Source organism: Hyperolius riggenbachi, chromosome 3 (genome assembly GCF_040937935.1).
Source record: "Hyperolius riggenbachi isolate aHypRig1 chromosome 3, aHypRig1.pri, whole genome shotgun sequence".
Taxonomy (NCBI): Eukaryota; Metazoa; Chordata; class Amphibia; order Anura; family Hyperoliidae; genus Hyperolius; species Hyperolius riggenbachi.
This window is the reverse complement of record NC_090648.1, coordinates 230,228,700-230,255,004: the sequence shown is the minus strand read 5'-3', so window position 1 is coordinate 230,255,004 and position 26,305 is coordinate 230,228,700.

Below are 26,305 nucleotides of genomic sequence, written 5' to 3'. Positions count from 1 at the left end.
CTAACCTGCCCCTTGCGGGCAATCTGATCACCCACCCACACCAATAGATCGCCCGCAGATCCGACATCAGATCACCTCCCAAGCTCAGTGTTTACATCTATTCTCTCCTCTAAACACCCACTAATTACCCATCAATCACCCCCTATCACCACCTGTCACTGTTACCCATCAGATTAGACCCTAATCTGCCCCTTGCGGGCACCCAATCACCCGCCCACACGCTCAGATTGCCCTCAGACCCCCCCCTTATCAATTCGCCAGTGCAATATTTACATCTGTTATTCCCTGTAATAACCCACTGATCACCTGTCAATCACCCATCAATCACCCCCTGTCACTGCCACCCATCAATCACCCCCTGTCACTGCCACCCATCAATCAGCCCCTAACCTGCCCCTTGCGGGCAATCTGATCACCCACCCACACCAATAGATCGCCCGCAGATCCGACATCAGATCACCTCCCAAGTGCAGTGTTTACATCTCTTCTCTCCTCTAAACACCCACTAATTACCCATCAATCACCCCCTATCACCACCTGTCACTGTTACCCATCAGATTAGACCCTAATCTGCCCCTTGCGGGCACCCAATCACCCGCCCACACCTCAGAACGCCCTCAGACCCCAGCCCTGATCACCTCGCTAGTGCATTGCTTGCATCTATTTCCCCCCTCTAATCACACCTTGAGACACCCATAAATCACCTCCTGTCACCCCCTAGCACACCTACCCATCAGATCAGGCCCTAATTTGCCCCGTGTGGGCTCCTGATCACTCGGCCAAACCCTCAGATCCCCCTCAGACCCCCTTCCGATCACCTCCCCAGTGCATTGATTGCATCTATTTTCCCCTCTAACCGCCCCCTGAGACACCCATCAATCACCTCCTGTCACCCCCCTAGCACTCCTATCCATCAGATCAGGCCCAATACATCCTGTCATCTAAGAGGCCACCCTGCTTATGACCGTTTCCACAAAATTTGCCCTCTCATAGACCACCTGTCATTAAAATTTGCAGATGCTTATACCCCTGAACAGTCATTTTGAGAAATTTGGTTTCCAGACTACTCACAGTTTTGGGCCCGTAAAATGCCAGGGCAGTATAGGAACCCCACAAGTGACCCCATTTTAGAAAGAAGACACCCCAAGGTATTCTGTTAGGTGTATGATGAGTTCATAGAAGATTTTATTTTTTGTCAAAAGTTAGCGGAAATTGGATTTTTATTGTTTTTTTTTCACAAAGTGTCATTTTTCACTAACTTGTGTCAAAAAATAAAATCTTCTATGAACTCACCATACCCCTAACGGAATACCTTGGGGTGTCGTCTTTCTAAAATGGGGTCACTTGTGGGGTTCCTATACTGCCCTGGCATTTTAGGGGCCCTAAACCGTGGGGAGTAGTCTAGAAAACAAATGCCTCAAAATGACCTGTGAATAGGACGTTGGGCCCCTTAGCGCACCTAGGCTGCAAAAAAGTGTCACACATGTAGTATCGCCATACTCAGGAGAAGTAGTATAATGTGTTTTGTGGTGTATTTTTACACATACCCATGCTGGGTGGGAGAAATCTCTCTGTAAATGGACAATTGTGTGTAAAAAAAATCAAAAATGTGTCATTTACAGAGATATTTCTCCCACCCAGCATGGTTATATGTAAAAATACACCACAAAACACATTATACTACTTCTTCTGAGTACGGCGATACCACGTGTGACACTTTTTTTGCAGCCTAACTGTGCTAAGGGGCCCAAAGTCCAATGAGTACCTTTAGGATTTCACAGGTCATTTTGAGACATTTGGGTTCAAGACGACTACTCACGGTTTAGGGCCCCTAAAATGCCAGGGCAGTATTGGAACCCCACAAATGACCCCATTCTAGAAAGAAGACACCCCAAGGTATTCCGTTAGGAGTATGGTGAGTTCATAGAAGATTTTATTTTTTGTCACAAGTTAGCGGAAATTGATATGTATTGTTTTTTTTTTCACAAAGTGTCATTTTCCGCTAACTTGTGACAAAAAAAAAATCTTCTATGAACTCACCATACCCCTAACGGAATACCTTGGGGTGTCTTCATTCTAAAATGGGGTCACTTGTGGGTTTCCTATACTGCCCTGGCATTTTAGGGGCCCTAAACCGTGAGGAGTAGTCTAGAATCCAAATGCCTCAAAATGACCTGTGAATAGGACGTTAGGCCCCTTAGCGCACCTAGGTTGCAAAAAAGTGTCACACATGTGGTATCGCTGTACTCAGAAGAAGTAGTATAATGTGTTTTGAGGTGTATTTTTATACATACCCATGCTGGGTGGGAGAAATCTCTCTGTAAATGGACAATTGTGTGTAAAAAAAATCAAATAATTGTCATTTACAGAGATATTTCTCCCACCTAGCATCTGTATGTGTAAAAATACACCCCAAAACACATTATACTACTTCTCCTGAGTACGGCGGTACCACATGTGTGGCACTTTCTTGCACCCTAAGTGCGCTAAGGGGCCCAAAGTCCAATGAGTACCTTTAGGATTTTACAGGTCATTTTGCGACATTTGGTTTCAAGACTACTCCTCACGGTTTAGGGCCCCTAAAATGCCAGGGCAGTATAGGAACCCCACAAATGACCCCATTTTAGAAAGAAGACACCCCAAGGTATTCCGTTAGGAGTATGGTGAGTTCATAGAAGATTTTATTTTTGTCACAAGTTAGCAGAAAATGACACTTTGTGAAAAAAAACAATTAAAATCAATTTCCGCTAACTTGTGACAAAAAAAAAAAATCTTCTATGAACTCACCATCCTCCTAATGGAATACCTTGGGGTGTCTTCTTTCTAAAATGGGGTAATTTGTGGGATTCCTATACTGTCCTGGCATTTTAGGGGCCCTAAACCGTGAGGAGCAGTCTTGAAACGAAATTTCTCAAAATGACCTGTGAAATCCTAAAGGTACTCATTGGACTTTGGGCCCCTTAGCGCAGTTAGGGTGCAAAAAAGTGCCACACATGTGGTATCGCCGTACTCAGGAGAAGTAGTATAATGTGTTTTGGGGTGTATTTTTCCACATACCCATGCTGAGTGGGAGAAATATCTCTATAAATTGACAATTGTGTGTTAAAAAAAGAAAACAATTGTCATTTACGGAGATATTTCTCCCACCCAGCATGGGTATGTGTAAAAATACACCCCAAAACACATTATACTACTTCTCCTGAGTACGGCAATACCACATGTGTGGCACTTTTTTGCAGCCTAACTGCGCTAAGGGGCCCAAAGTCCAATGAGCATCTTTAGGCTTTACAGGGGTGCTTACAATTAGGCACCCCCCAAAATGCCAGGACAGTGAACACACCCCACAAATGACCCCATTTTGGAAAGTAGACACTTCAAGGTATTCAGAGAGTAGCATAGTGAGTCCGTGGCAGATTTCATTTTTTTTTTGTCGCAAGTTAGAAGAAATGGAAACTTTTTTTTTTTTTTTTTTTTGTTACAAAGTGTCATTTTCCGCTAACTTGTGACAAAAAATAAAATCTTCTATGAACTCACCATGCCTCTCACTGAATACTTTGGGATGTCTTCTTTCCAAAATGGGGTCATTTGGGGGGGATTTGTACTATCCTGGAATTTTAGCCCCTCATGAAACCTGACAGGTGCGCAGAAAAGTCAGAGATGCTTGAAAATGGGAAAATTCACTTTTGGCACCATAGTTTGTAAACGCTATAACTTTTACCCAATCCAATAAATATACACTGAATGGGTTTTTTTTTATCAAAGACATGTAGCAGAATAACTTTCGCGCTCAAATGTATAGGAAATTTTACTTTATTTGAAAAATGTCAGCACAGAAAGTTAAAAAAGTCATTTTTTTGACAAAATTCATGTCTTTTTTGATGAATATAATAAAAACTAAAACTCGCAGCAGCAATCAAATAGCACCGAAAGAAAGCTGTATTAGTGACAAGAAAAGGAGGTAGAATTCATTTAGGTGGTAGGTTGTATGACTGAGCAATAAACCGTGAAAGCTGCAGTGGTCCGAATGGAAAAAAAGGCTCTGGTCCTTAAGGGGTTTTATGACTGCAGTCCTTAAGTGGTTAAAGGCTGTCTGTCAAGGTTACCGCACAAAGCGAGTTATCGGCTGGTGAGAGCTGGCAAAAATAATGTAGCACTTTTGCCCAATTTACTGACTGCCGTAGCCTTTGTGAATTGCAATTTCTTGACGTATCTTGAGGCAATTACCGCAGTCAGTAATTTACCTCACTAGTCTGTAATTCTAATTTTCTGTGCAGTAACAGGTTTAGTTTATTGTAATTGGTGATGGGTAAAATCTGCTGTTTCCAGTATTACCAAAATACGGTAATGCTTAGCCCAATATTTACCTCATGTCCCTGCATCACCCGATACTCCACCCCTGTCTCTGCTCAAGGTACAGCCCCTCAAATACCCATAAAATGAATAGATATTGAATTCCAGCATAGTTGTGTTTAGCATAAATGTGCAGGCACTGGGAGGTCAGTATAATCATTATAGTTTTTTTTTTTTTTTTGCTGTTAATAGTGAACCTATATTGGTTCATATGCCCACACAGAGGTTGTCTTGTTTTCCCCACATGCATTCCTTTTGGGGAATTTGGCACACATTATCAGATATACCAATACAGCACAATGTGTAGTGGATAGCACTCTTGAACTGGGTCCCTGGTTTAAATCCCTGCCAGGGCACTATCTGTAAGGTGAGTGGAGAGTGGGCTGCCCTCCGTTTCTTTGGGGCATAGGAGGCCTACACGCAGCACTTCTGTTGAGATGCAAGGAGTTTTGTGTGGGGCAACTCCTGTGGGAAGTAGCAGCGAGTTAGTTTAGACCCTGCATATTCTGGCAAGCTTATGCAATATGTATTCGTTGGGACATTTTAATTAGACAGTAGACAATTGCAGCCATTTTTTGTGCATAATGCATGTTACGGTAGTAACGGTCTCGTTATTTATGTACCACAGGTCACGCTAATTAAATGATGCATGGCACACAACCTATGGTAGTAATGGAAATATCACCATATGCTGCCTACACACGGAAATATTACTGGCAGTTAGGACATCAACCCCAAAGTGTGTTGCGTAAGACACAAACTATAATGCACACAACAAAATGCATACATTATTTTATAGCATAGTCTACTGCTTTTTGCACATTGTCTAGAAATGCACTGTAGACAGCACAGTTTGCTATTGAAATCAGTGACATGCCCATACAGTGGTAATGCATTGTGTTATTGTACATCTCAATGTGCATAGTATGAAGGCAACCTAAATCACGCCTAGTGTCACCATTGCAACCAATTGACCATTGCCTTAACTGAGCAACCATTGCCACTTAGCGTGAAGTAGTGTCTTTTCCCACCATATTTGCTTTGTTTGGGGTTTTGAAAATGCATGTTTGTCATACACAGTCAAGAATCAAAAAGGGGATCCGCACACAGACTTCTTTAGGAACAATTAACTTTATTGACCCAATGCACACATATACAATTATGATTTGTCCAATCCAACGATCGTTTCAGGGGCAGATAGGTCCCCTTTGTCAAGGCACAAACAGACAAAGCATATATGTATATGCTTTGTCTGTTTGTGCCTTTGGCAAGGGGACTCTATCTGGCCCCGATACGATCGTCAGATTGGACGAATCATAATTGTATATGTGTGCATTGGGACAATAAATGTAATTTTTTCTTAAGTCTGTGTGCGGATTCCCTTTTTGATTTTTGGATTTGCATTGCTACGGGATACCCAGCACCAACATTACTCCACTTCTTTGTGTGTTTTTTTTTTTAATGGATTGTCATACACAGTGACATGCAATTTTTTGTACAGTAAAACGCTCTATTCCAACTTACAGTGGCTTGCAAAAGTATTTGGCCCCCTTGAGGTTTTCCACCTTTTGTCATATTACTGCCACAAACATGAATCAATTTTATTGGAATTCCACGTGAAAGACCAATACAAAGTGGTGTACATGTCAGAAGTGGAATGAAAATCATATATGATTCCAAACATTTTTTAAAAATAAATAACAGCAAAGTGGGGTGTGCGTAATTATTCAGCCCCCTGAGTCAATACTTTGTAGAACCACCTTTTGCTGCAATTACAGCTGCCAGTCTTTTAGGTTATGTCTCTACCAGCTTTGCACATCTAGAGTCTGAAATCCTTGCCCATTCTTCTTTTCAAAACAGCTCCAGCTCAGTCAGATTAGATGGACAGCGTTTGTGAACAGCAGTTTTCAGATCTTGCCACAGATTCTCGATTGGATTTAGATCTGGACTTTGACTGGGCCATTCTAACACATGGATATGTTTTGTTTTAAACCATTCCATTGTTGCCCTGGCTTTATGTTTAGGGTCGTTGTCCTGATGGAAGGTGAACCTCAGCCCCAGTCTCAAGTCTTTTGCAGACTCCAAGAGGTTTTCTTCCATCCATCTTCCCATCAACTCTGACCAGCTTCCCTGTCCCTGCTGTAGAGAAGCACCCCCAGAGCATGATGCTGTCTCCACCATATTTAACAGTGGGGATGGTGTGTTCAGAGTGATGTGCAGTGTTAGCTTTCCGCCTCACATAGCGTTTTGCATTTTGGCCAAAAAGTTCCATTTTGACCAGAGCACCTTCTTCCACATGTTTGCTGTGTCCTCCACATGGCTTGTGGCAAACTGCAAATGGGACTTCTTATGCTTTTCTGTTAACAATGGCTTTCTTCTGTCTTGCCACTCTTCCATAAAGTCCAACTTTGTGCAGTGCACTGCACGACTAATAGTTGTCTTATGGACAGATTCCCCCACTTGAGCTGTAGATCTCTGTAGCTCATCCAGAGTCACCATGGGCCTCTTGACTGCATTTCTGATCAGCGCTCTCCTTGTTCGGCCTGTGAGTTTAGATGGACGGCCTTGTCTTGGTAGGTTTACAGTTGTGCTATACTCCTTCCATTTCTGAATGATCGCTTAAACAGGGCTCCGTGGGATGTTCAAGGCTTTGGAAATCTTTTTGTAGCCTAAGCCTGCTTTAAATTTCTCAATAACTTTATCCCTGACCTGTCTGGTTTGTTCTTTGTTCTTCATGGTGTTGTTGCTCCCAATATTGACTTACACAACCTCTGAGGCCGTCATAGAGCAGCTGTATTTGTACTGACATTAGATTTCACACAGGTGCACTCTATTTAGTCATTAGCACTCATCAGGCAATGTCTATGGGCAACTGACTGCACTCAGACCAAAGGGGGCTGAATAATTATGCACACCCCACTTTGCAGCTATTTATTTTTAAAAAATGTTTGGAATCATGTATGATTTTTGTTTCACTTCTCACGTGTACACTACTTTGTATTGGTCTTTCTTGTGGAATTCCAATAAAATCGATTCATGTTTGTGGCAGTATTGTGACAAAATGTGGAAAACTTCAAGAGGGCCGAATACTTTTGCAAGCCACTGTATGTGTTATAACTCAGTCTAGTTTCGAAATACACTGCTTGCTGCATTTCTGTCTGTGTGTTGTGCTGCCACTTGGGATGAAAAAAATCTAGTGTAAAGGGAAAACTTGGTATGCATGTTTTTTGTTTTTGTTTTTTGCTCAATATTTTTTTTTTATGGAAAAAAAAACCCATAGGCCACTGTAAACCTGTTGTAGCCCCCTTACCCTCCTTGCAATAGACTCCACTTTCCTATCACATCCCAAAAACATACCCATAACCTAACTGGCTAACCACAAATTTGTTTTAGACTCTTGATAGAAGAGATGGACTGTTACTTTAGTCAGCTATAGAGATGGCTCGAATCTCCGATTTTCTGTTCGAACCTCCGCAAAAGTTCGGTTTGCGCAACATTTTTGGACCGCAATAGACTTCAATGGGGAGGCGAACTTCGAAAACTAGAAACATTTATGCTGGCCATAAAAGTGATGGAAAACATGTTTCAAGGGGTCTAACATCTGAGTTTTTGCATGGAGGAGTGGGATACATGCCAAAAGTCCCCGGTAAAAATCTGGATTTGACGCACAGCAGCGTTTCAAGGGCAGAAATCACATTACATGCTAAATTGGAGTTCTAAAGTGCTTTAAAACATCTTGCATGTGTATACATCAATCAGGTAGTGTAATTAGTGTACTGCTTCACACTGACAGACCAAACTCACTGTGTAACACACCGCACACAGCTGTTCGTGTAGTGACGGCTGTGCTGGACTGGTGTGCACCATGATGAGAGTGCAGGTGATGGTGGCTTTCCAGCCCATATGGTCGCCAGGCTGAGGTAGCTCAATGACAGAACAGTGACTGTCCAGCTGATAGAATTTGGTCCGTCCAGAATGAAGCAACAACCTTATTATCTTGGGTGTGGCCTCCCCACCTCCACATGTACATGCCTTTTGTTTTGTTGTTGCAGCTGCAGTGCAGCCAGAAAAATTAGGCAGGCATGTACACGCACCAGAAAAATTATTATAGCGGCTGCTGCTAGCAGCGGCCTTAAAAATTCAGGAATCCGTCTGGAGTCCTGGACCCTGTTGGTGGTGGCAGAGAAGGCAGTCAAGGGGCCTTCAGGCAGAGATGCTGTGTGAGGAGAGACTGAGGGTGCGTTTCCACTAACGCGAATTCGCATGCGTTCCCCGCATGCAAATTCACATAACCAATAAAGGTGAATGAGCCTGTGTCCACTTGTCAGGAAAACGGAGCGTTTTCTTGTGCAGGAGAAATCTGCTCAGCAGAGTCATCCCAATTCGGACACCGCACACACGCATGTGATTCGCATACAATGTATTTAATAGGGAATTCGCATAGTGTTTTTTCATGCGAATTTTCATGCGAATTCGCATACGATTTCGCATGGAATCAATGAAAAAGCACACAGGCACTGACATGGTTAAATTCACACACAGCGTCATCCATGCAAAATCGTATGCGAATTCGCGGTAAAATTCGCATACAACCGCATGCGATTTCGCTCCTGCATGCGAATTCGTCCGCGGAGAATCCGCGGCGATTTCCCACCGCACTAGTGGAAACGCACCTTGAGTCTTGGGGCAGGCAGAGATGCTGTGTGTGGGGGCTGACTTAGTCTTTGGGCAGGCCTGACCGTGCTTTGCAGACCACGTGGTCAGATGAACCCTCTTGACCCAATGCCGTGTGCCAGAGATGACACCACTTGCCTTCCAACATCACGGTACAGTTTGGGTATCACCTTTTTAGAGAAATAATTGCGTCCTGGTATCTTCCACTGCGGTGTGTGGCTTTGCTTTTGTGCTTTTTTTGCTGCTTTTTCTCAGGTGGTCATCCCATTGCAGTTTGTGCTTTGTCATCATGTCCCTTCGTAAGGAAGTTGTCCATACGCGGGTCTTGGCCTTTCCATGGCTCAATTTTTGGTGGCAGAGAGTATAGATGGCATTGCTCTCATCTGAGGCAGACACACACAAAGATTTGCACACCGCTGAGTCTTGGGGTGATGGCACTTTGGTGGTAGTGGCCGACTGAGTGTTAATTGGAGTGCCAGAATCAGACCAGGAGGAGGAAGATATGTCATGCTTCCATGCGGAAGCTGAGGAAGATGAGGTGTTCTGTGTTAAATAGTCAACTACATCCTGACAATCTTGGGGGTTGATGGCACGCGTCTTCTGAACACTGTACTTTGGTCCAGGGCCACACGAAATCACAACAGCACGACCTCGAACAGACCTGCCTCTGCCCGTTTTGCCCATATTTGGGGGGATGAAGTGAAAGGTATGCACTGACTTGACTAATACAATGTGCAGTCACACAGGGGCAGTGAACAGGTGTGCAGTGACTGGTATCAATACAATGTGCAGCTTTCACACACACACACACAGGTGCAGTGAACAGGTATGCAGTGACTGATATATAATATAACACTGCGTGCGCTCACGTAGGTAGGTAGGTGCACTGAACAGGTAGGTATGCAGTGATTGGTATTACAAATGTGCAGCTGTCACACACACAGGTACCATGAACAGGTGCAGTGACTGGTGGTATATAACACTGCGTCTGCTCACGTAGGTAGGTGGTGCACTACTGAACAGGTATGCAGGGATTGGTATGACAAATGTGCAGTGGTCACACACACAGGTACCATGAACAAGTGCAGCGACTGACTGGTATATAAAATTGCGTGCGCTCACGTAGGTAGGTAGGTGCACTGAAGAGGTGCACTGAACATAACAACAGGCATTACAGCAACAGCAGCGCTGTTTCGGTCCTCAGACCTTTTTCAAGCTGTATCAAGCGATGTTAACATCACTTGATACAGCTTGAAAAAGGTCTGAGGACCGAAACAGCGCTGCTGTCGCTATAATGCCTGTTATGCTGTTTTCTACCAATAAAAGAGCTTAATTACTATCCGATGGTGCTGGCTTGACTGTTGAAGAAGACGTTGAAAGTGTCTGAGTGTGCAGAGGCACTGCAAGTTCCAGCACATCACCTTTTTCCCTCCATGGGTGCTCGCTACACACTGATCTACTGTGCACTGAACATATGCAGTGATTGGTATTACAAATGTGCAGCTGTCACACACACAGGTAGTCACTGAATGTGCTGGGCCTGGCAGTGGCACAGTAGGAATTACCAAGGGGCCAAGGTCCCACCAGCAGCTGCGACTGACTGACAGGGCTGTATATGCAACACAAGTGTCTGTGGGACACACACACACACAAAAAAAACTAAATAGAACACAAGAACAACATTAACTCTGAAATGAGCTGTTGAGCATGAGGCGTGCTTTTTAGCAATAAGTATCAGCAAGAAGGAGCAACCTAACAAGCCTAACACAAGAGCCTAACTAAGCTTTCCCTATGTCAGCAGGTTATCTCCCTTCTCTAATTACTGCAGCCACATGAGTGAGTGAAAAGGCTGACGCTGCCTGCGTTTTATAAGGAGAGAGTGTAGCCTTATTGGCTACCCTATGTCTGCTGACTGTGATGTAGAGGGTCAAAGTTGACCCTAATGATGTAGAATAGGGGGCGGGTTGAACTAGCGTATAGTTCGAGGTTCACCGCGAACACGAACCACCAAAGTTTGCGTGAATAAGTTCGCAGCCGAACCGTTCGGGCTATCTCTAGTCTTTAGCTTTAGTGACCTGACAGTGACTCTATAAAGTGTTGTAGAAGTTGTCTGCATTATATGCAGGACCCAATTTAACACTAGGCAGGAGCCTAGAGGCATCAGTGTGCTGAAAGGCAGTTGCCTTGGGTTAGTTTCATGACTACAAAAGTATCGAAAGCAGGATGGGCCCACCATCCTGACCACCCACCCAGCTATCTATGCTCCTGTGTCAGTGACCTAAGTGCGGCTCCACGATGCTGAGTGTGGGCAGGCCAAGCAGGGAAAGGGAGTAGCCAGCACATTTGCAGTACTGTTTGGTAGGGAAAACAGCATTTATGTCAGTATTTGTGAGTTCACTGGTTCAGAGGAGGGTGGAGGCCAACGTGCCAGAACCTCCATGCCTACAGGCTAGTGAGATGTAAGCGGGGCCCTGGTTATAGGAGTACTGCTCCTGCTCCCTCATCTGCAGAGAAAGCACAGTGAAGCAGAGTAATACTTACCTGTACCAGCACGCCACCAGGTCACTTCTTCTTCCAGTGGCGTAGCAATAGGGATTGCAAAGGTCTCAACTGCACCAAGACCCTTGGGCCAGAGGCAGTAGGGTCCTCCCTCAACAACAGTATTAGCTCTTTATTGGTCCTGTGCTGGTAATAATAATTTTCTATAGATGCTTTGAATGATAATAATCATTAACAAGCTGTTCCCCATCCGCTTCTTGCACCTCTGACACTGTGAATGTCCTTGGCAAGTTTTGGTGTGCCGTAACAATTGTTATGTATAGAGCCTTGGGGGGACCCATGTAACACTAACACCGGGGCCCATAGCTCTTAAGCTACGGCACTGTCTTCTTCCTACAAGCTTTCTTTCCATATCCTTGGCTCCCAATGCATGTCATGTGACCAGAAGCCCTGGTATGCAGCCTAGAACGTGCAGTTGCCAGGAAGAAGAGGAGACGCAATGCAGCACTGGAGACATTAAATATCACACTCCTGTGCTGCCCTTACTGTGCAAGGTGGGGACAGGGCACTGGGAGGGGGGAGGTACATGACTCCTCACATGCGGGGGGATGTGGCGACTTGTTGTTATGCCCCTGATGATAATAATAATTATTACTGCTTTTCACAGTTTCCTAAAACATGCATTACTCTAGCTTGGCTATCATCATCATGAGGTAAAAAGAGGATGCTACAAACTTCACATCTATGTTATGCAACAATGTGTCAAAAATCTTTGCCTCTTGTACTGTTCTGGCTTAAATGAGTTTAAATGGGTTTCACATGTGTGCACAATGAATAGCAACCGATTTAAAGTGACCCTGTAGTGCATCCATGTGTAAAAATCCATTGTTTTATCCTGAAACAGAAGTATTCAATAAAATCACAGATGCTGTTTCCTAACATAAAAAAACTGTCATGTAGCTACATGGAAAGAGCCTGTAGTTCACTCAAGCTTGCTTAAAATTACTAACTAGCTATATAAATAATTAAATAAATAAAATAAATAAATAAACTTGTGATGTCTGCTTACTTCCTTCTCATAAGTCATACTAACTGACAGCATGAGGCATCGGAAGGAAAGGGTCAATAGTGATCACATACTGCAGGTGTCAGCAATTTATGCTCCTGGTCTGACTATTTAGTTTGAACTGTATTTTTCTTGTGGCTGCATAAGACAGGAAAAAATAATTTTAAATATATGAAATAAGATTAGTGTTTTTATCCACCTCTTTTAATTCAGGATGTTACAGTTCATTCATAACTATGGATCTACTACATGGTCACTTTAATTAGAAATCTGCATTTAACCAAGAATAGAAAATACATAAAATGAGAAAACAAAGAATGCAATGAAAATGTTCTACGCAGGCTGAATAACTAAATTTTTTTTTTTTTTTTGCAAGAAATCATACCTGAAGCAAATACAGTGCCTGCATGCTTAATGTTTCCGACTACGACTTACGGTAAGTCCATACGCATCTGCTATCTGTATCTACTTAATCTCAGCAGGCACAATGTGCTGATTCAGTATTACATGAGTGTCACAAAAGTGAAAATGCAGATCATTTTCTGTGTTCATTTGGCCTACAAATAGTTCATAAAACAGCATGCCCAGATCTGACTCTACGATAAGTGATTTATTCACTATCGTTTGTTAGTAAATCTTACATGAATATATGATGAGACAAGATGTACCATTTGCATAGAAAATAACATTTCTGGCAACTTCTCTATCCAGTGGATATGAATCACATAATCCACATCAATTTGCATAGACACACAGCTGACACGTTTATTGCCTCTTCATAACATAGCAGGATGATGATGTTAATGTACATTCTGCCGTACAGTGCATGCAGAGATAAACATTGCAAAAGCTTAACCACTAAAGAGCATAATCTTAAAGAAAATCTGTACTGTCCTATTTGTACAATAAAAAAAACATACCAATTCGAGTTACTGTGATCTCCTGGATCCCTCTTTGCCGTTTCCGCCACTCTCCGCCGTGATCCTGGCTTTTAATCGCCAGTTTTAGGCAGTGTTTACAAACAAAAAACATGGCTGCTAACCAGGAAGTGATGTTTGTGTGTATGTATGTATGTATGTATGTATGTTATTATCTGCACTCCAGTCTGGGATTCTCTGCATGGGCAGCTCCCACTCAGACAAGCTGAAACTGGGAGCAGAGACCTGTCTGTGAGGGATAAACAAAGCACTCACGCAGAGCCTGCAGGGGGCATGGAGGGGGTGTGCATAACTTCTCCCTATCACAGCAGAGGCAGTGCATTCCTCTCTGGGTCGACAAAGCTTGACAAAGAAAAGAAGATTAGATATATTACAGAGACAGTGCAACTAGAAAAGGCTGCAGTAATTCAGGCCACATTAGAACAGGTATAGGAGCTTACAGGATAGAAGAAATAAGGCTGAAATGTTGTTACAGAGTCTCTTTAAATATATATGTAGATTTGTAAACACACCCAAGGTGTCTTCAATAAGGTGAGGATGTCTGTGGCTATAAGATACTACAAGTAACTGATGTTTAATGTTGCTGGTGTGTTACCAACTTGTATGTTCTTTCAGACACACTATACACCATTACTTCTGTGCCATACTACACACATATGAAAAACCTAGTATACACATCCAATTTTGACTGGCCAATGGTCGGCCAATTTTACCACTTCCATATAATATGAGAGCCAACCTGCACAATCTGGTCATAATATTCAAAGTCTCTTGGCGCTCATACTACATCATGGAGGTGGTAAAATTGGTCAGTGATTGACCAATAAAAATTGGAAATTTTTTTACACCTTTAAACTCAGTAACCTAAACCTAAAGTTTGATACACACCTCTAATTTTAATTGGCTAATTGGCTTATCTACACAAACTGGTCATAGTATTCAAAATCTGTTGACCCTCATACTACATGCACTAAACAGTTTAAAAGAGGTGCCCTGGTTGTATATAAAAGCGTTTAAAAACAGTTTAAAAGCGAAAAAGATTGAGGTGGCTTACCTCAATGAAGACAAAATCTTTGTGTGAACAAGAGATTTTATTGGTTTCACAGGCAACGCGTTTTGCGGGTCTGAGCCCGCTTCCTCAGGCCAATAGCAGTGCCAAGCCAAATGGAATACTAAGCTGAGGGAGCCTCTCATACTACATGGAAAGGGTAAAGTCCACCAGTCATTGGTCGATCACAGTTGAAGGTGTGTACCAGACTTTTGTAGAGCAAAAAGACTCGGAGAGAAAAATATCAAACCAGGCTCACAATGCAGACCAACTTTAATTGGCACTTTATGAACTCCTTTTGGCATGTGCGTGCTATATATTTATCTTTATACACGCCCCAGTTTTTAACACCAAACAAATGCACATTGTAAACTTGATCTGATGCACACACACCGATTTTTACTCTTTGCCACATTAGACCAAGTCTCTTGTGCAACCCTCTCCTGTCATCTCATATGTGGTTTCTCTTTTTATATACTGAAGTTTTAAGTTCAATTTTAAATTTGCAACAACCACTCATCACCCATGTTATGAAACCTCTTTCTGTATACAGCACCGCCACCCTCTTTTTCTGAATTTTCTTACCTGAACTTTCAAATAGATATTCTCAAAAATGACATTTGTGAAAAAAATTTTTTTTAGCATGTTTCCACTAGTGGCACTAACATACAAGGAGCATTTGCTGATGACAACATTTTGGAGGGCTTTGCAATTAACTATTAGAAAAGATGGAACCATGTCATAATAAAAGCTGACATCTAAACCAAAACATAAAAATTGGCCTCAGCCTTAACATTTTTTAAATACAAATCATAAATGTTCAAGTTTCCCTCGTCTCTAACATTCATGTATGATGCACCACACATATGCACAAAGCTGGGTGTCCTAATGCAGACTTCGGAACACGTGTACACCCAAACATGACCCATACATGAGGACCTAGACAAATGCACAAGAAGGAACATGACCACCTGTTTTTCACAACAGGTGTGTACTTTGCTTTGAGATAGTCAACAAGCTTGAAGAACATCCACTACAGTTTTCTGAAGGCATATCTGTATGTTATTTTAAAAAAGCCTGTATAGGCAATACTGGCTTGGGGAGATGATTACTTTAGTCTCTGTGCATGTTTGCACACTCACTGTTTTTGCACACAGACTATACTTTCACAAACACATTAGAAAAAAACACATATGCACTGCACTCCTTCATGCACTGTGTATGTGCACACACAGACTGTGCACAAGCTGCACGCGCACAAAAAAAAGACCCTACATTTATTGTGCATGCACACACACTGCACACTGTAGACATACTATATACATGCTAACATACTCACCGTATGTGCACACACATGCATAGTATACACACACTGTACACACTAACGGAGACGGTGGGGGAAGTACGGAGGAAGCCCAGAGGACATCGAGGGACCTCATGGGCTGCTCAGGGTCCCTTTAACCACTTAAGCCTATCTGGACGGACATTCTCATCCAGATAGACTGCGCGCACTCCCGCCGCCGGCCGTTAGCCAAGCCATCAATGAATGGGATTATAGATCCCATTCATTGATCGAAACCCTCCGCAGAAAAACTGACAGCCTCTTATCAGAGGCTGCTGTTTTTCTGAGTCACAAAAAGTTTTCCGTCCTCCTAATGCTTCCTGGAAGCATACGATCATGCTTCTAGGACTTTTTGACTGTGGCCATCTTGTGGCCAAATAGTAAAACTACACCCACATCCATTTTTATTAAATAAATACATTTTTTTACATTTAAAATTAGCTGTTTACCTCCCACACCAAAAATTACCCAAATAAAAATGTTAATAAATTTAAAAAAAAAAATTACAAAAAAACCAACAAATAATTACCTAAGGGTCTGAACTTTTTAAATATGCATATCAAAGGAGTATAGTAATATATTTTTTTTAATTATGGGCTTGTAAATAGTGATGTACGCAAATTTAAAAAATGCACCTTTATTTCCAAATAAAATATTGGCGCCATACATTGTGATAGGGACATAATTTAAATGGTGTAATAAGCGGGACAAATGGGCAAATAAAATACATGGGTTTTAATTATGGTAGCATGTATTAATTTCAAACTATAATGGCCAAAAACTGAGAAATAATGATATTTTTTTCCATTTCTTTATTAATATTCCTGTTAAAATGGATTTAGAAATTAATTCTTAGCAAAATGTATCACCCAAACAAAGCCTAATTGGTGGCGGAAAAAACAAGATATAGATCAATTCATTGTGATGAGTAGTGATTTAGTTATTGGCAAATGAATGGGAGGTGAAAGTTGCTCAGATGCAAAAAATAAACAACCCTGTGGGCTTAAAGAGAATCTGTATTGTTAAAATCGCACAAAAGTAAACATACCAGTGCGTTAGGGGACATCTCCTATTACCCTCTGTCACAATTTCGCCGCTCCTCGCCGCATTAAAAGTGGTTAAAAACAGTTTTAAAAAGTTTGTTTATAAACAAACAAAATGGCCACCAAAACAGGAAGTAGGTTGATGTACAGTATGTCCACACATAGAAAATACATTCATACACAAGCAAGCTGTATACACCCTTCCTTTTGAATCTCAAGAGATCATTTGTGTGTTTCTTTCACCCTGCAGCTATCTTCCACTGAAGTGTCAGGCTGTTTCTTCCTGCAGAGTGCAGACAGCTCTGCCTGTATGTAATTCCTCAGTATGTGAAAGCCCAGCCAGCTCAGAGGAGGATTTATCCAGCTTGTAAAAGATGAGAGAAGAGAGAAGCTGCCCTAATCTAAATAATACACAGGCAGCGTGCAGAGAGGGGCCTGGAGGGGGGAGATGTATCACAGAACCACAACACTGAAGAACTTGGCAGCCTTCCAGACACAGGCTGACAAGTCTGACAAGAGAGAGATAAGTTGATTTTTTTACAGAGATGGTGATAGTAGAACGTGCTGCAGTAAGCCAGAACACATTAGAATAGCTTTTGGAACTTGTAGGATGATAAAAAAACAGGATGCAATTTTTGTTACGGAGTCTCTTTAAGTGGTTAAAGATAGTTTTCTCTTAAGATTCATACACACCTACCAACTATCTGTCCAATTATCTGCCAAACTTGTCTGTTAAGCCCCATACAACTTATGTTGAGAAACAAGTTGAAACAACTAAAAAAAGTATTTTGCTATTGTTCAAAAAGTGGATAAGACTGATAAGAAGTCAATCCAACAATAGCAACAGACGTTTTTTAGTCGTTTTAACTTGTTTCACAACAAAAGCTGTTTGACAATTGTGCTGCATAAAAGGCAGCTGTTGAGCGTGTGAATGGGGCTTAACAGACAAGTTTGGCAGATAGTTGGACAGATAGTTGGTAGTTGTGTATGAACCTTTAGGCTAGGCTCTCAGTGGTCAGTTGCATAGTGCATGTGTTAGGCTCAACACACACCATACAATCTTGGTTGTACAGATTTACCAAATCTATGTAGTATAAGAGCCAACAGATTGAAAATACCTCGAATGATTGATTGGATAAGCTCTTATACTACATGAAAGTGGTAAGATTGAACAACCAAGATTGTATGGTGTGTGTTGAGCCTTATTATGTGTGTTAACTGCAATGGAGACTGGGCATACAGTGAGTTAGAATAACATGATCAGTTACAATGCAGAGATGTGAACTGGCCTATAGAATTATATGGGCAGTGAGTTGACATACAGAATAATTGAAATACACATGCTTAAACAAAATCCTGATCTCATCTAGTCCATCTACACATATATAAACAATTGAAAAAAATATTTAGAAATATCGCCATGGTCTACTGTGTCTAAATATGCATTACTTAGTTACACGGCATAGTGAGCTCCTAAGCTGATGCTAAAGTATCTGGAAGTGGGACTTGTGGAAATGAATAAGAATTGTGTCGTGAAAAACCAAACAGTCCAATTTTCCCCCTGTATTAATATTATTTAGAATGTATATAGCACCAACATCTTCTGCTGCGCTGTACAGAGTACATATTCTGCATTCATCAACTATGTAAAATATCATACTATCATAATATCATTTAATATTTTAATCCTACTAAGAAAATGTGGCACCCTATGGTTGAATTTGTAGGCATAGCACTTACTCCATCTAATTACCTATAGACGACATACTGTTAAAATGTTCAGAACTGTGAAACAAACTCAGTCATACGTGCAGCATTGTATTGCCTTACGACCCGCTGCATCCTAGCAGTATAAGGGTTAAATATCATACTGTGGGGGCATTCTTATTTAGCACTAATGCATGTCACTAAGTATATGTCATTAAATGGATATTTGTAGCACTCACATCTTACCCATTACAAGCAATCCTTTCATAGCTTCTGTACAAAAACATTACTGCAATATTAATAGGAAACAATAGTTGTCGGAAATGACGTGCAATATGGTAATCAAGCATAATTGAATTCCTGGTTGCAAGTTGGTTTTATCAAGCGTGGAAATGAGAGTGACACTTGTGGCAAGCGCAGCATGTAAAGACACTAATGAAGTGATGGCAAATGAACTTTACTTCACTTTTCTATTATACTGCGTTGATAAATGGGTAGTATATGAGGCAGACGAGAATAATAGGAAAAGTCAACAAAAACTCGAAAAACAGAGCTGGGTAGCAAGAAATATAAGGGAAATAAATAATAAGTATACATCCAATAAACAGACAAAAACTAGAATAATATACCAGACAGAATAAAATGTGGATATTTAATTCTTTTTCATTCATATTACAGTAAAACTGATGGACAAGACCTGAAGCAAAATATACTAAAAATCCTGATACTGATATAATGTTATGGCTAGGGAAAAAAATCTATTACTGCCCAGGATGTAAAAAGTGAAACTGCTCCTGGGTTTATAAATTCCTGAGTTCCAGGCGTAATGGTTATTTCCTTATGCACTATATATAATATAACCCATAATACTACCTTCAGTAAGTCAGTTTAATAAACTACTAAAGATATTTCCCCTCCCTAGCAATACAGCTGCACAACATAAATATATTTAGGAGCTAGATGCAGACAGGGCTCTGAAGTATCTCCAATCTGCCGTTAAGATAGCAAGAAATCTGACTTGCAAATTGACTTAGAAAAGGCGCAATAGAAGTTTAGAAAATACGATAAGTTAATGGCTCATTCACACTAGTAAATGCATTTGAGATGCATTAAAATGCATGTAAAAATGCATGCATGTGTCAGTGTGTTTTTGTGCATTTCATTGCCCATTTCCACGCATTTTACTGCACTGTCAAACAACTGTGGATTCTTGTTGTTCAGGGTACGTGACAAAGAGGGAAAGGCAAGCAGCTGATTCAGCTGGGCTTATCTGCATGAACCATGCGGCATGCGCTGAAACGCACGTGGCATGCATTACTATGCACTGCTTATAGACTATTATTAGTGTGCACTGCTCAGCAATGCACTGCTGTACTGTGAATGTTAAAATGAAAGACCATGGACTTTCATGTTACAATATTTATCGCACACTACTTGCAGTGCATCAAAACTGACTGCAACAAATATAGTGCGAATGAGCCCTAAAGGTTACCTAAAGCAAATCTACCTTTAAAATAAAGTAATGGCGGGTGCTCCTAAAACTTTCAGGAAGCACAAAACACAATCTGCAGGCTGTGGTGTCTGTCCTGTTCTTAATTTTGTTATGTTTAATTAATCGACTAAGCATTACAGGAAGAACCTCAGCCTACTATGCCTAGGAAATGTGAGCTCACACATTTGCAGTGGGCATGCATGAGTTGAGTTCATAAACATGCATGAGTATGTTCATGCATGCCCATTGCAGACATGCAAGTTCATGACCAGTCGAATGGGGTATGGGAACAAAGAGTAAAATGGAGAATGGGAGGGACAAGTGGGGCAGGCGGGCAGCAAAATGTGCAAAGTAAATTCATGTATTTTTCCTTGTCTGTTCTGCTTTAGGTTTGCTTTCAATTCAGGTTTTTATCCATATTTCGGATTTGTTTTAGTTTACCACTTCAGCCTTCAGTCTTTTTTCATCTTATGCATCCGAGCAATTTTCACCTCCCATTCATTCGCCAAAAACATTATCACTAATTATTACAATGAACTGAACTATATATTGTTCTATTCCGCCACCAAGTAGGCTTTCTTTTGGTGGTACATTTTGCTAAGCATTATTTTTTTCTAAATGCATTTTAACAGGAATATTAAGAAAAAAATTGAAAAAATTGATTATTTCTCAGTTTTCGTCCATTATAGTTTTAAAATAATACATGCTACCATAATTAAAACCTAAGTATTTTATTTGCCCATTTGTCCTGGTTATTACACCATTTAAATTAAGTCCCTATCACAATGTATGGCGCAAATATTTTGTTTGGAAATAAAGGTGCTTTTTTTCCGCTTTGTGTCATTCACTATTAACAAGGTTATAATTTAAAAAATATTAGTTGTATACCCTTCTTCACATGCATATTAAAAAAAAAAATTCAGACCCTTAGGTAACTATTTATGTTTTTGTTTTGTTTTTTGTAATTTTTGTATTTATTTTTTTAGTTAAAAATGTTATTTGGGTATTTTTGGGTGTGGGAGGTAAACAGTTAATTTTAAATGTAATTTACAATTTTAATTTGGCTGGTTTCAGTGCAGTAGTTTAAATACTTTTTTATTACAGGACAACTATCAATAAATGTGTTTTTTTTTAAACTGGGATGGGAATAGCTTTTCTAATTGTTCCTAAGTATTGCTGTAAATGTTTCTGTAAATGTCTCTTCCTTTCATGTTAACAAAGTGTCTCACTGACGGGTGTTGGGGCCTGGTGTCTGACCAGTGAATCATGGGAGGGGGGGGGGGAATCCCTTTCCCTACAGCTGGTAACCCTGTGTGTACTTTCTAGCTTTTGCAGGTGACAGGTCTCACTAGCTGCTGGTTTTCTCTATTTGAGTGAGCAGTCCGGATAACATGTTTGGCTTTCAGGGATAGCTGAAGTATCTGAGGAGAACTAGTGTGCTATGCTAAGGCCTCGTTCAGACTATACGTGCTGCCATGTGCATTTTGGCAGCACGCATAGTGTGCGACACACAAAAACGGTAGAAGGGCATAGAAAGCCCTTTTACCATTCCCATCATATGCGCTGCGCAGCAGTGCGATGCGCTACCACACTGCTGCATGCATTTTTGGTAATTGCAGCACAGATCCCATTCACTGTAGTGAATGGGATCTGCAGCGCATAGTAGCGTAATTGGCGTGCAATCGAGCGCGTTGCATTTCAATCACACAGCCATCTGCACTAAATGATCGGAACAAGGCCTAAGCAGAAAGAAATGCATGTCTAATCTGCTATACAAAGTAAACATTCTTTACTAAGTGTGTGTGAAACCTGACACCAAGGCAGAATTTTCACACAAGTTTTATTTCTGTCAAAGAAAAATAGTCTGTAGTTGCACAGACCAGAGTTGCAGAGACCAGCAGTGGAAGTGATGTTATATCCTCTATAATAAAACCCTAATGTCTTTGCGTCCCATGTCCCTGTGTGTGTCCCATTTGCGCTCTGCGCATGTGCAGGGACGCAGACACACTGAAGGAGAGTGACGCGCAGCAAGGGATGACGGGCGAAGGAGTGGATGGGCCGTCAGGCGTGCGCGGGCGGGCGCAGCGGTGGAAATGTGCAGGCGCATGCGCAGTGACAGACCTAGCCCATTTTTAAACGGGCTTAGATCCACTAGTTTCAAATAAAAAAGAATCACCTCTGCTAATGGATGTAGCTTAAACCTGCACAAGCCAAAGAACAGCTTTTGCCTCTGATTAAAATATGAAAAGTAGGAACATGCTTGCACAGCTGTTAAATAATACATAAAACATAATTTGTACTTTGTAGTTTTATAACACCTGCTTATTGATAGTTGTCATTTAAAGGCCATATATTTTGTAATAATTTTCAATACCATAGGTGAGTATAACTTAGCTACTGCTTTCCGTTCTACAATACAGATGATACAGAATTCAATAAAAGGAAGTTTGCTAATGCTAATATTTGTTTCTCAGCATTGTAATTTCACAAATTATTACTAAAAGGATGTCAATAATTCAAGTCATTACATTTTTTTTTGTCATTTTTACTATTTGATTAGTTCTTTGCAACACTGGTATAAAGCCATACTTATGTACAGAGTCTGGAAAGATCAAACAAACATTTTTGAATTAATTAGAAAACAAAGTGAAACAAACTTGTGTGAAGCAGGAAAATATCTGATAAGCGTAGAAGAAAGAGTAAAGAGGATAACAAGGACATGAAGTGTAACACTTGAAGTGATGAACAGATAACTGAAACTGTCAAGTACAGGCTGTCAGCATGTAAGACTTTTTTTTGTATGCTTACCAGAATTTTTCTTTTATCATTCCTACTATCCAGTTGCTCTGGTCACAGAAATGAATGGGTTCAAACCCTGAACAGCTTTCATATTATACAACATCTGCACAATCACAAGAAATATAAACTTTCCATTGAGCTAACCACAGGAAAAGTGTATTTTCGCTTATGGATTTCAGCACCTTGAAAACATTACTGTTTTAATAGCATGATGGGGTAAGCACGCATGTGTCTTGGGTTTGATGATGCCCTTGAGTGGGCACTTTGCAATGATCTGTGTAAGTATGGCATCAGAGCACCCATTACAGAGGGGTGGGAGACTTGTTACAACATATTATTAATTTAAAACAAATGTTTGTCCCTGTGTGCCTTTTAAAAAAATGTCTATTATGAACAGATAAGAAACTAAAAAACATTACAAATGTATGTATTTATATGTTTACCATGTGAAATGGCTGGATATCGACATCAACTACTATGTTAACCAGTGGCGGAACTGAGCAGCAGGGGGACCCCAGTACAAGTTTTACATGGTGCCCCAAGCACTCTAATAATATGGAGCCCCACAACCTACAAAGGACAGCTGCAGTGTCAGAGAGATGTAATCAGAGTAAGGAAACAGTGCGTTAGGATGGCTACTATTCAATGCACATATTGAGGTGTTCATTACCAGCATAGTACCAATGAAAAGCTAATGAGATGGATGAAGGAGGGCCCCAAGTGGGCCCCTCTGGACCAGGGGCCCCAATGTGGTCGCAACCCCTGTATCCCCTATTGCTATGCCTCTGGTGTCAACATATAGGTCAAGCAAAATAGTGAAAATTGCCTCAGGGTGCTTATTAAACATCACATTTATAAATAAGACATGCACCAACCAAAGTTGCACAATATGTGTATATTATGAAGAAAAGCAAAAGCTGGGAAGAAAGAAGCCTATCAGTCAACTGGGGTGAGGGCTAGAGGGAAGGTTAAAGACTTTATTAGAAACATACAGTGAAATGGTTGATTGGTTGATTTGCTATAAGCAAGGGTACAGTATGCAACACTGTAGCGCCAAATTTCAACACAAAGATATACTGTATTTTGTAACACAAAAAGGTACAAGATATTACCCACATGGAATTGCAATAAATCAATTAAATCATCTGCTCAAAAAGCAAAGAACAAGGTGCAGGAAATATGATTCAAATAAACAGGGGAAGGATAAATGATCATGTATCTTACCTTAGCAAGCATTCATAAGACAGTGACTGAAAAATCTAAAAATCAAAAATATGTAGGGATATTAAAACAAGGGCACTTGCAAACAACTTCTATTAAACACCAAAAGAAGGGCACTCCCTGGATTGTTAAAGGAAACCTAAACTGAGAAGGATATGGATTTTTCCTTTTTAAATAATTCCAGTTGCATGACTCTCCTGCTGATCCTATGTCTCTAATACTTTCAGCCACAGCCCCTGAACAAGCATGCAGATCAGGTGCTCTGGCTGAAGTCAGACTGGATTAGCTGCATGCTTGTTTCAGGTCTGCGATTCAGCCACAGCTCCAGCCAAAGAGATCAGGAGGACTGCTAGGCAACTAGTATTGTTTAAAAGGAAACATCCATATCCCTTTTAGTTAAGGTTCCCTTTAAAAAGACTTTTGCAAGCTTGGGTGTGAGGATGGAGAAGGCAAGCCTGAGATCGGGATAGGATGACATCTTAGTGGAAAAGGCAAGGGGATTTCTAAGTGTCCATGTAAAAAGGGTAGTTAGAAAAAAACAAAGTCTTGTAAAAGTAATACCTTTTAAAAAAACAAGACTGTTTTTTTTTCTACCTACATAATTTGTTTGGCTAACACGGTACATAAACATTTTTACTACTATCATCATGTAAAAAGGGCAGCTCCCCAATAAAAAAGGGCTCAGATGTAGTTGATAAATGTGCTTTTGGTTATAAAAGGGCGCCAGATCTAGCCGATAAACATGATTCTGTTTATAAAGGGTGCCAAATGTAGCTGATAAATGAGATTTTGTTTATAAAAGGCACTGGATAAGTGGGGAGCTACGCATAGCTCCACTGTTTGTAATCGAAATTACGATTACAAATTGCCGACAGAGGGGTGGTTACCCATTTCGCAGCCTATAGCTGATGCACTTTACGTCACATTCACTTGTGTTCCACGCCACTCCCATGCTTCCTCTTTAAAACCTGGAAGGGGAAAGCTTTGGAGTAACGTGTAACGTGAGTGAACGCATCCTGGAGCACATCGGGTATAGATTGGCAACATGGGTAAGTTAACACCCTTCTCTCTGTCGTGGCCAGAAAGTTGTAATCACAATTTTTGATTAAGAACCCTGGATATACTGTAGCCGATTAACGTAATTTCTTTTACAAAAGGGTGCCTGATGTAGATGATAAATATGATTTTGTTTATACCGGATATAGCCGATACACATGATCTTGTTTATAAAAGGGTGCCGAATGTAGCCGTTAAATGTAATTTGGATGTAGCTGCTATTAGAATATAACCCTAATTATAACCCTAACTTTAATCCCCCGGGACCTAACTTTAACTCCCCATGCTGGTGCATAACTTTAAGACCCCCATAGTGGTGCTAAATCTTAACTCCCCTGGTGCCTAAACTTAACCCCCTCCATGGTGGTGCCTAACCCATAACCCTCCATAGTGGTGCTGGGGGATGCAAAACATTGTCATGATTCAACCCCCACTTTCATCTTTCACTTGGGACACATTCCAGTAAGTGCCCCTAACCTCCCCTGCAATTTTAGTGAAAATACTTTGCCGCAATTAACTTGAATAAGATAAACAATATCACAAATTAAGAGCCAAAGCCTAAATCTACTGTGTGTGCTCAGAATATTATCCCTTCACTCTATCAGCGAGTGATGCATATAAATCTCATAGTTACCAAATAACTCTCAGGGTGCCACAGACTACTGCACAGCCTATTTCAGTTAATGCCAAGAATACTGCACAGAGTTTCAATTAAATCCAATTGAATCCAGCACACCACAGACTATAGCACAGCTTGTTTCAATCAAATCCCTCATTTCAGGGATATCACACAAACTCTCAGTTAAAACCTTAATGTCAGAGACAGCCTGTGCCCTCCAAAAACAAAGCAGTCAGCAATGTTATTACTGTCTAACGCACCACAAAAGTCCACACAGTCTGTTCTATTTAGCTCCTTAGGCTGCTTACCCACACGTGGTCACAAAATATGTGTGTACTTATGCATTTTCTAACTTGCTTACATGCATAAAATCATATGCATCTGGAACTGCTAAAAATACAATGAATTAGAAAGGATGGACATTTTCTGAAAAAATACAGCATGCTCCCAG